Raw genomic sequence first — 12,268 nt, 5'->3', positions numbered from 1 at the left:
GAGAAAGCTGTGGCATTTAGATATCAAGTGTTGTGATGTCATACTCCTCATTCACAGCATGTTCTTATCACGTCTATGTACTTTTTCTCTATATTTTATATTATTTTTCCACTCTCATTACCAATCACTTTTCCCCTCTATACCTTTAAGAATCCATCTAGTAGCATATTTCCTTAAATCTGCATATATCCTTATATAATAAGTAGCACTCTTTTATTTTGAATGGTACACTATAAATCTCATTGTTTCTTTTCCCAGTTGTCACTAGAAATCAAATCATGCTATTGCATGCGCATTTAGTGTGTGGATGTACTGATTCTGTTGCAGAGCATATTACAGGACACAGTGACCACCTCTTGTCCTTTCCTCAAGTGAAGGACACCTAGTTTGTCTCCAGCTTTCTACCTCCCTGAATACAATCAAAATAAATATCTTTGTTTATGTCCCTTAGAATCTGTATGTGATTTAATTGGTTTATATATCCAAGAGTACTATCTACAGGGATACAGATTATATGCATTCTTAATTCTGTTAAATATTACCAGATTGATATCCAAACAAACAATTTCCAGAAACAATGTGATTTGTACCAGCTCACATTTCCACAAGCTGGGCATGAGAATATTCTCTCCTAAAAAGTTCTTGTCAGCAATCTTTATTGCCCATTTTCTAATTTTTTATGATTACAAAGGAGGTGCATGTTATCTCATTTTAATTTTCCTTTTTAATTTAAAAAAATGCAAATATCTTTTCCTAGACATTCACCTTTCTACTAATTTTGTCTATGCATTGACCTAAAAGCTTTCATCTTAATACTAACTAATCAATTTTTTATTTTATGATTTATGCTTTTTGGATCTTTAAAAAAAATCTCTACCCACTTTTAAGCTATAAAAATATTCTCACAAATTTTCTTCCATTACCTTTATTCTTCTACTTTTTACATTTAAAGTGCCTATATATGGTACAAGGTAAGGATATCGCTTTGATTTTCTTCATATCTTAGCCAGCTCTCCAATCTTTGTTCAGTTTTGGTAGCACTAGTTTGACCATTAATCAGTTTCTTATAGTTATGTAGATCTCTTTCTGAGATTACTATTCTGCTCCACTTTTCTGTTTCTGTGCCAACTCATTCTGTGTCATTACCATAGATTTTAAAGTAGATTATTTTATCTGGTTAGGCAATTTCTAACTTTTTGCTTTCTTTCCTTTTTTTTAATATTGACTTATCTGTTTGTGGCACATTATTCTTCCATATAAATTTTACAATATGTTTGTCAAGTTTCTAAATTATCTAGTAGGGATTTTGACTGAGCTTTTTGTAGTTTCTGGTAAGAGGAGGTATCTCTATACTATTGAGTTAGCCCTTCGATGATAATGGTATACTTCTCCAATTATTTGGATTTTACATCTTTAATAAAGTTTTTCTTACTATTATAAATGCTATTTTGCTTTTACTATACTGACTATTAATTTACCACTTGTATGAGGAATACTACAACCAAGCTTCATTAAAGTCCTTCATTAGGATGAACCATCCGTCTTCTCTAAGACACATTAACACCTATCTTGCCCTGGAGTACAAATTTCTCAAAAAACATTTTAATATATTTGAATTATATTATCTTTACATTGTAGAAAGTATTAGGGAGATAAAATTATTTAGAAAGCAAGTAGTTTTTTTGAAAAGAGGTTTGGCCAAGGAGTCCAAGCTTTAGAAGTTGATCTCCAAATTAAAGGAAAGAAACGAAAAAAAAAAAAAAATTAAAGAATTAAAGAAAAAGAACCCTTAAGATAACAAAGTTTATCTTATAGTTAGTCAATTTATGGTAGGAAAATAGCATTTTTTTTCAAACATACATTATATTTGCAAAAGTTTTTTTATATAGGCATACCTAGTTTTAGTAAACTTCACGGGTGTTATATTTTTTACAAATTGAAGGTTTGTGGCAACCCTGCCTTGAACAAGCCTATCAGCACCATTTTTCAAATAACATTTGCTCATTTGATGTCTCAATGTCCTATTCTGGTAATTCTTGTAATATTTTAAACTTTTCCAATACTATTATATTTGTTATGGTAATCTGTGATCAGTGATCTTTGATGTTACTATTGTAATTGTTTTGCGACCACAGACTGTGCCAATAGGAGGTGGTAAAGTTAGTCAATAAATGTTGTGTGTGTTCTGATTGCTCCACCAACCAGCTGTTTCCCTATCTTTCTCCTTCTCCTTGGGCCTATTTCTTGAGACATGACAATATTGAAATTAGACAATTGATAACTCTGCAATGGTCTCTAAGTGTTCAAGTGAAATGAAGAGTAGCAAGTTTCTCACTTTAAATCAAAAGCTAGAAATTATTAAGCTTAGTGAGGAAGGCAAGGAAGCCTAAAGCGAGGCTTCTTATGTCAGTTAGCCAAATTGTGAATTCAAAGGAAAAGTTCTTGAAGGAAATTGATAGTGTTACTCCAGTGAACACACAAATAATAAGAAAGTGAAACAACCTTATTGCTAACATGGAGAACGTTTTAGTGATCTGGATAGAAGGAGAAAAAGTCACCTTAAACCAAAGCCTAATCCAGAGTAAGATTTTAACTCTTTTCAGAAGAAGAAAAGTTTGAAGCTAGAAGAGGTTGGTTCATGAGGTTTTAAGAAAGAAGCAGTCCCCATAACATAAAAGTGTTAGATGAGCAGCAAGTGCTGCTGAAGAAGCTGCAGCAAATTATCTAGAAGATCTAGCTAAGACAATTAATGAAAATGGCTACACTACACCAGAGATTTTCAATGTACACAAAATAGCCTTATATTGGAAGAATATAGGACTTTCATAGCTAGAGAGGAAATGACAATGCCTGGCTTCAAAGCTTCAAAGGACAAACTGACTCTCTTGTAGCTAATATAGCTGTTGACTTTAAGTTGAAGCCAATGCTCATTTACCATTCCACAAATCTTAGGGCTCTTAAGAATGATGCTAAATCTATTCTGCCTGTGCTCTATAAATGAAGCAACAAAGCTTGGATGACTGCACAGCTGTTTACAGCCTGATTTACTGAAAATGCTAAGCCCACTGTTGAGTGCTACTGCTCAGAAAAAAGAGTTTGTTCAAAATATGACTGCTCTTTCACAATGCACCTGGTCACCCAAGAGCTTTGATGAAGATGTGTAATGAGATTAATGTTGCTTTCATGCCTGCTAACACAACATCCATTCTGCAGCCCATGGATCAAAGAGTAATTTTGACTTCTAAGTCTTATTATTTAAGAAATACATTTTGCAAGGTGATAGCTGTCATAGAAATTGATTCCTCTGATGAATCTGAGCAAAGTAATTTGAAAAACTTCTGGAAAAGATTCACCATTCTAGATGTCATTAAGAACATTCATGATTCATGGAAAGAGGTCAAAATATCAACATTAACAGGAATTTCGAAGTTGTTTCCAACCTTCCTAGATGCTTTTGAGGGATTCAGGATTTCAGTGGAGGGAGTAATTGCAGACGTGGTAGTAACAGCAAGAGAACTAGAATTGGAAGTGAAGCCTGAAGATATGGCTGAGTTGCTGCAATCTTGTGCCAATACTTTAATGGATGAGGAATTGCTTCTGATGGATGAGCAAAGAAAGTGGTTTCTTAAGATGGAATCTAATGATGACGATTCTGTGAAGATTGTTAAAATAAAAACAAAAGATTTATACTATTACGTAAACTTAGTTGATGAAACAGACAGGTCTGAGAAGATTGACTTCAATTTCGAAAGAAGTTCTGCTGTGGGTAAAATGCTATCAAACACCAAAAAGATTATAATACACTGAAGACTCAGATAATTATTTTTAGCAACAAAGGTATATACATTTTTTTATAGACATGATGCTTTTACACACTTAATAAACTATAGCATAGTGTAAACAAACTTTTATATACACCGAAAAACCAAAAAATTCACATAACTCACTTTATTTTGGTGGTCTGGAACCAAACCCACAAAATTTCTGAGGTATGCCTGTATTTAGACATTAGCACTGTAAAAGTCAGAGATAAAGTTTTTTGTTTGTTTGTTAGTTTTTTTAGGAAGTCAGTCAGTAACTTTTAGGAAAGTCTCAAAGTTTAATTTGTTTTGGGGACTAGAACTACACAGGGTTGACCTTTTTGGTTTATCTCAGTTTGAAAAAGATGTGTTTTGCCCTACAACTGTGGTTTGTGATGTGCTCACTGTCTTATGACAGAGGCAAGGTAAAATATGAGATTTGTATCCATGCTGAAAGTCACAAACTCAAACAGCATCACTTGCTACAGGGAAATTGTATACAAAAGGAAAAGTCAACCAAAGCAGCTAACTCCCTTGTTGTTTTGTTTTAAGAAATTGCAACAGCTACCTCTACCTTCAGCCACCGCTACCCTGATTAGTCAGCGGCCATCAACATTTAGGTAGCAGCCTGTAATTCTATATAATGCTAAAGTCAGCTACTTCCAATCACTATTTCTAAACATGGATCCCAGCAATGACAGTAGTTGGCATGACCGTAAAATGAAGACTGTTTTATAAAGCCACAATGAAGAAGAGCTTCGAAATGTCCATTTTTTATGAGGCTGAGTGTATTGGGATCCCTATTGTTACTCTGGTGCAACCAACTGATCATTTGGTTCACAGGTCCAAATTACCCCAACCAATCACTCAATCGTGCTAATTCAAAATGTAGACCAACATTTACGTTGACCTAATAATACCCTTTAAAGATGGGGAAAGAGACTCTCGATGCATCAACCAATTTAGTTAATAGTGTGATGATTAACTCTAGGAAGTCACAGAAGAGTGGAGATCAAATCTGAGAGCACCAGAAGAGAACTGTCCCCAGGTTTCCTCCTTCTCGGGGCTTCACCACTTTCTTAAACTGAAAGCCACTTATGGCGGGCAATGAGCATTTCAAATTTACAGTTACCAAACTGCATCAATCACTATGTTACTATTACCTCTTTTATTTTGAAATATACCGCAAAACATATAAGATGTACATAAGTTATATACCAAAAATAAATAAATAAATAAAATTAACACTTAAAATTACCCAATTTAGGGACACAGATTTACTGACACCACTAAAACTCTGTTCTAGCTCATAAAGGAGGGAGTGGAAACTATGTCATCAATGTCATTTGAGCCAATTGATATGAGTCATTTAAAGGTGAATCACATCATCAATATGGATTCCTCCATGAACCATTAATGTGTCTTTGGGTTTCACAGGCATGCATTCACATTTTGCATAGCCATTTAATACTTGCTATATGTGTTTATTCAAGAATAATTGAATGCCATTGATTTAAAAATAGTTTTTAGAGCTCCACTTGCACCAAAAGGCAGAAAATGTAAAGTGATCATTATTCGACAAATATTTACTGAATGCAAAGGAGACATAACAGTGTACAAGTTAGATGAAGACTTTTCTTTAATGATACATGTAGTCTGTTTATGTGGGTGTGTGTGGGGGTGTTCTGTTTACAAAATAATTAAACAAATAAACAATATCTTTTAAGATAATATGAAGAAGTGCTATAAGATAGTATCCTAAGGTGTGAGTAGGATATGAAAAGAAAGCCTCTATAAGAATTGATTGACCAAAAGATGTGTCCACGGGATGACCTAGTGGCAAATTTGGGGCAGAGCATTCTAGGGAGAGAGGAGAGTCTGAGAAGATCCCAATGCAGAAAGGGATCTCGGCGTGATAAAGTCAATGAAAGAAGGCTGGTGTGGCTGGAGCCATAAGCTCTGGGGACCAGCTAAAATTGATTTGGGGGCAGGAGAGGGTTGACAATGGCTGTGGTGTGAGAGGAAATGAGAAATAATTATTTAAGTGCATCCTCAGGGTCAAGGAGCTTTCTTTCAGTGTGCATCCGCTTGCCATGAGGTGCTACTGTGCATTTCTCTGCTTCTGATGAACTTCCTAGCTGCAGAGCATGTTGTTCTATGGAAACATCACCTTCATTATCACTGTACTCTGAGTAGGTGGCAGTGTCATTATGTCAGCTTTTATGAAAATGAAATTATCACCAAAATGTGCAGAGTGCAGGTTCTGGGAAATGCCTGCTTTAACCAGCCTAGCAGGAGGGAGGCAAAGAACTTGGCCCATTTTTTGCTCACTGCTGAGGCTCAGATAAGACCTAAAGCCCAGAGCTCTGCTCCCTTCTCTTCTGGTGTGGCCCCAGGAACGTGGGAGTCCTTAAGAATTTGTCTCCTCCGTGGCAGATAATGCAAGTGTCTGTTCAGAAATGAAGCATCACAAGATTCACATTTAAGGTACAAATAATCTGCCGTGTGAGTTGTTTCTTGGTAACATTTAGGGAAAGAGATGAGAACCAAATTGTGAGTGTAAGCAATGAACTATTATACAAACCGTCCTCCAAGTTGGGATTTTTTTCTCTTGCCTAACCCTATAAGACAGTGACAGAGGTAGAGATAAATTTCTACTGCATAAATGTTTCCTCTTTTTAGTGCCTTATGTGCATAGCACAAAACACTCTTCAAACAGCATACGCAGTAAAATACAGCTACACAGGGGAAAACAGATATTCTTTATTTTTACAGATATCTTTTACTGTCTGTTACCTGCTATTTACGTCCAAACTTAACAGTTCGAAGATAATTCTCTCTTATTTTGAAAAGAATATTACAGGACTCATTTTGTGTGTTTGCCATCAGAAGTCTGATTTCCCCTTTTCAGTTTTCTAAGGAAATTTAACTTTGGGTGGTGAACACACAATGCAATACATATGACATATTATTAAATTGTACATTTGAAACATAATTTTATTAACCAATGTCACCCTAATAAATTCAAGTAAAAATAAATTAATATCATAAATAAACAAACTTATTTTAAAAAGGGAGGGAATCATACCACTGTAATCAAATGATTGTGACTCAGGCCAGAGAACAAACACAATGCCAGAATTCAACAGAATTCTGTTGCAGGGGGAAAGCTCTGCATGTATCTCTCCTACAGCGTAAATGCTGGGAGTCTACAATTCAAGGGGATGGAGAGGGGGTTACCCAAAACCAAAGATATGCTTGATTCCTAAAGGAAGAGACTTGGTTGAAAAGTACATAAACTTTATCTTCATTGCGATCAGCTTATATCCCCTTATACTTTCCTCCTCAGAGACTCCTCAACCTAATGCAGAGTTATTGAACTCATTAAAGTGGAGCTATCCATTAATTTCTCAGGTAATTGTTTTTTATTCAACACAAAACTTTGCAAATTACGAAAGGCACACAGAGTTCACAGTTATTATTCAGTATGTCTATAACTCTCATGAGTTATAAAGTACTTTATAATTACTTTTTTGTTAATTATGAAATGAACTTTTTAAAATAAAGGAACAAAGGCAAAATAACCTGGACTACTTTTGACAGATATCAAAAGTGTAAAACTTTTTAGAGCATTTTAACATTTTGGAAAAAATGCAATACTTATGAATTTAAGTAATATTAGGAACAAAATCTGATGAAAATTTACTTTCTAACCATCAAGAGTCTACAAACTATTTCACCTTATATGCTAATTATAACATTTATCAATTAATTCCCTTTGAATTCAAAAATGCTACAAGAGAGAAAGTCAAATCATAAATTTGATTTATTTTCCTCCTACAATAATTTCCTAATAATGTGCTGCAATAAAAATAGCAAAATAAGTTACATAGTAGTGTACCAACTGGGAAGACAGGGGTAGAAGCTTCATTGTTCTCTAACTTACCTGAATTCCTCCATAAAATCAGAGCAATCAGGAGGAAAAAATCCCAAACCCAAAAGATCATTTCTACAATAATACTAGATACAAAGGAAAGAAGAGGCTACTAGTTAATTCTAATATTAACCAATAGATAGTAACCAAAAAGGAGGGAACTAAGTATTATTAGGTTACTATCATGAAAGTAACCATTGAAACAAAAATGAAATTCTTTAAAAAAAGGAAAAACATCTGGAGAAAGAGAAAATAGTACAGAAAACTTGGGGGAAGTGAAAAGACTACTTATATAATATCTACCTAATACGTTACATATATTGAAAATAATAGGATAAACAATAACATGTTGTAGTGGTTATCTATAAAGGAATTGAAAGAATAGATTAGAGTAGGCATGAGTAATAGCTAGGCTTCATTAATTATTGCTTTTATAGAATTAATTTTAAAATTATGAATACATATAAAACAAAACTAAATTTGAAAAGACATTATTAAAACTATAAAATAAAAACATCAACCCAAATCTTTCTCTGGGTTGGTGGCATAACCACACAGAAAAGAACTATTCCAAGTGATTTTAAAATAGCATAATTTGACAAGTCATCTCTAGAGGGATGTAACCTAAAGACAAAAAGAAGTATACAATATTTTAGCTGTTTCAGTTATCATATTATTGATGATAGACTAGCATTATTATCATGAGAAAAATAAATAGTATGTGTAATATGGGATAAAATGAGTATGTGTTACTAAAATTCAGTTATTTCCAGTGTTTGTCCAGAATTCTTGTAGAAGAAAGGAGAAATAGATGTAAAATAAAAGAAGTTAAGTAAAAACTCTATAGTGTACATTTTGATTGAAAATAATTGATATTTATTCTTTAGCATCTTATCTTTAAAAAGCAAACATTCATTTTCCTTTCTCTGTCCATTGAAGAGTCACAGAAATATTAATAAGCTAAAATCGATGAGCACCCCTAGTGCATAGATTAGGTTTTTTAAACATCATTTCCTACAAAAAGAAACAAGGTTCTCTGGAGTAATAGCTAATTCCAGCACTGCTAGGGGCATTTGTTATGCCAAACAATAAGGAATTCATCGAAGTCTACTAGGCTTTATCTAAATGACTCAAAGGTAATTTGAAGAATTTTCCACTGGCCTAAGTTGGGACACATTGAGTAATAATAATAGTAATTGTAATACATTAAAAACACCAAGCATGCTTAAACTTATTAATTCATCATGATACTAAAAAAAATCATTGCTGTAGAATGTTAATGAACTAACATTTTGAAAATTGGTCAATAAAGAAATTACACATGTATGCTGACTTGCCCATACTAATTGTACCACATGGTAAACAATAAAAGTAAATTTCTTTTTATAGAAATATTTTAGGTTATAAATGAGAAAAGTTAGTTTTAGAATATCACTTTTTTATAGCCACTAATAAATGAATTGATATGGAAACTGAGCATCAAGAGTTGCTGACATCACAAAAAGAGAGATAAGTAGACATTATTTGTTTTATAATGGAAGGTCAAACCACCACTTTTGAAAAAGTTTTGTCAAAATGTTTAACCTAAATCCTATTACACTTTTAGCTTCAACCATCAGTTTACAAGAAATACAGAGAAGAATATGCAATATGAAATTACTTGAATACAATCGGTAAATCCAGACTTTATAGAACAAATAACAAATCTTCTTTATCAACAGAGACCAAGGGGAAAAAATTACAGGAGAAAGGAGCGACAATATAAAAGGAAATCAAGACCCATATTAATCAATTTCAATGTGTGTGACCAATTTGTATCCTGATTTAAACAAAGAGAAAAATGATAATGCAACAATTGGAAATATGAACATTGAAATTAAGAAGTTATTATTTCAATTTTTACTGACACGTTTTGTGACTTTGTTAAAATATAATTCAGTACCTTTATTTTAGAGATATAAATAAAAATTTTAAGGATATATATATATGTTTACTTCAAACAATACGCTTTCAGTTTTCAGTTTTCAGTTTTATATCCCACATATGAGTAAAGCAACAAACGAACAAGACAAACAAACAGACTCATGGACATAGACAATAGTATAGTGGTTACCAGAGAGAAGAAGGAAGGGGGGAAGTAGACAAGGGTAAATGGAGTGAAATAGATGATGAGGGAAAGAAATTTAACTTTGGGTAGTGAACACACAATGTAATATATGTATCATGTATTATTGAATTGTACACTTGAAACCTATATAATTTTATTAACCAATGTCATCCCAATAAATTAACTAAAAAAAAAAATCAAACAATAACTGAATACAAAAACCAATATGCAAGGTAAGGGTGGAGCGGAGAACAAAAATTTGTGGCGGTATTGATCAGACGAGATTGGCCAAGTGTCAATAATTATTGAGCAGGGTTATTGGTTCTTTGAGATTCACAATGCTACTGTTTCTTCTTTTTCGTTTTACATTTTTCATTAAATTATTAAAAATACAATGAGCTTACAAATTCAAAAGAAGCAATAAAATGCATTTTCCAATTATTCAGTGCTAACTACATTACTTACTACATAAAAACATGTGATCAATGTGAATGACAACGACCAACTGACTGACTGAAAGAGAGTTTTCCTGAGAAAAGAAGATGATAATGGAAATTGTGACATTATAGGATATTAAGTAAGTGGGAAGTTTCTGAAATAAATATTTACTATGATGTGAAATTTGTCTGGCTGGTACATTTTCTCACAATGGCCCAGTACAGTAACAGCTCTATATTAAACTCTAAGTAAATATCTGTTCAATTATATAATTGACTAGCTCCTGAGCCAAATATAATAGAAATCCTTTCAAAAATAATTTGGTAAACCTAAAAGGGATCATAATTACAATAATATCATGTTTGTAATATTACCAGTGATGTAAATTCTGAAAGGCTATATGGAAATAAAGATAAGATTCAAGAATAGAGATTTGAAAGTATATTAAGAAGTTATGTTACATTATTTCAGATTTTTAATGTATTCTTTCTCTCACTACATATGCAGATTAGAGACAACAAGCTAGGGTATAGAAGCTCAAATTTCTCTTATGTACATAAGCACAGACATTACAAGGAAACTAGAAATAAAAAAGTTCACAGATTAAATGCATATCTATTACATATGATTAAATAATTCTTAGATTTTACTCATCATTTAGTGTAGTGCTAAAATATAATCATTCATTATTTTTCACTTATTTAGCATTGGTTAATGCACATACATTGTTATATGTGTCTAGAGACTGTTTTCGCTGTTAGAGATTAGATGATAAATAAGGCTAACACTTTATTTTTGAATAGATTGCACTAAATGGGAGAAGCATGCAATTACAAAGCATATGGTTAATTTATGACAGAGATATGCAGATACTGATTTATTATGGAAAAGGATTTAAAAAAAATCTAACTCAGCAAATGAAAGGGGCAAAAAAAAAGTCATTCTCATTCTAGGCATAGAAATATAATGAAGAAAAAGTCAGAGGTGGAGATAAGGTAGGGTAGCTAGGGACAGGGTTAATGATATAATACATAATTCTTTTGTCACTAGAATATAAAATATGTTACAAGTAATCTTATCCAATCCAATCTACAGAGTCATTGTATCCATGTTGGAAATTTAGATTTCCACTATACTGCAAACTCTCCATGAAGATAGAGAGTGCCCTGGGTTCACTCACCATTACAGATCCAGCATCTAATACATCATGTGATATGTGATCAAAAAAATTGTTAAATAGAGAAAGAGATGGATAAACAGATGAATCCATGAGTGGCTTGTTATTTTTGACAAGACTTCAGTCAGCAGTTATAGGCATTAAAGCTTTTTTGGGATTATTCTTTACCATAGAACTCTTGAGATAAAATTATTGGGCCAAATATTGGAATGACTTTTGAAATATTCACAGCCTTTCAAGGAATAGACAAGTGCAAGCAGCTGCAAACAAGCACCTGAAGTCTAGAAGATGACTTTCAAGAATCATTCAGAACAGCTGCCTTTGCAGAGCCCTGACCTTGTAAGCAGACAAACTCTCCAGGGAAATTTTCATGCATGCTTTCATCCATTCATTCAACAAATATCTGTTTAGTGCCTACTATGAGCTGGAACTACTCTAAACACTGGAGATAGAGAAACAGACATTCATATATTCATGCACAGATACAGCTGCCCGCATAGATAGTATATTTGAGTCAAGTGAGACAAGAAATTCGTAAAACATATAGTATTTAATCTTGCTATAAATGCTGTGGAGAAAAACAAAGAACAGAGAGAAATGTTGAGCTGTGGCCTCACTGTCTATCAAACTGCATTAAGAGGAGAATCTCTGTGGGGGCAGATATGGTCTGGAAATCCAGTGCATCTTGAATACTGCTATAAACAGGAATTAAGGCATTAGATTAGACCTATTGGTTCCAGACAGTAATGGTTATGCTGTGAGGGCTTTCTTTTGGCTAGGGGTGGTGAAGATGGAGAAAGAAAGTTGCTCAC

General features: G+C 33.2%; 1 pseudogene; it reads left to right on the top strand.

Annotated features, from left to right (window-relative positions):
* Positions 1 to 2,288: 2,288 nt before the first annotated feature.
* LOC120595038 (tigger transposable element-derived protein 1-like) lies at positions 2,289 to 4,424 on the top strand (annotated as a pseudogene).
* Positions 4,425 to 12,268: the final 7,844 nt, after the last annotated feature.

This window comes from Pteropus medius, unplaced genomic scaffold (assembly GCF_902729225.1).
Source record: "Pteropus medius unplaced genomic scaffold, Ma_sr-lr_union100, whole genome shotgun sequence".
In the NCBI taxonomy this organism is placed as follows: Eukaryota; Metazoa; Chordata; class Mammalia; order Chiroptera; family Pteropodidae; genus Pteropus; species Pteropus medius.
This window is presented reverse-complemented; position numbering and strand designations above follow the sequence as displayed.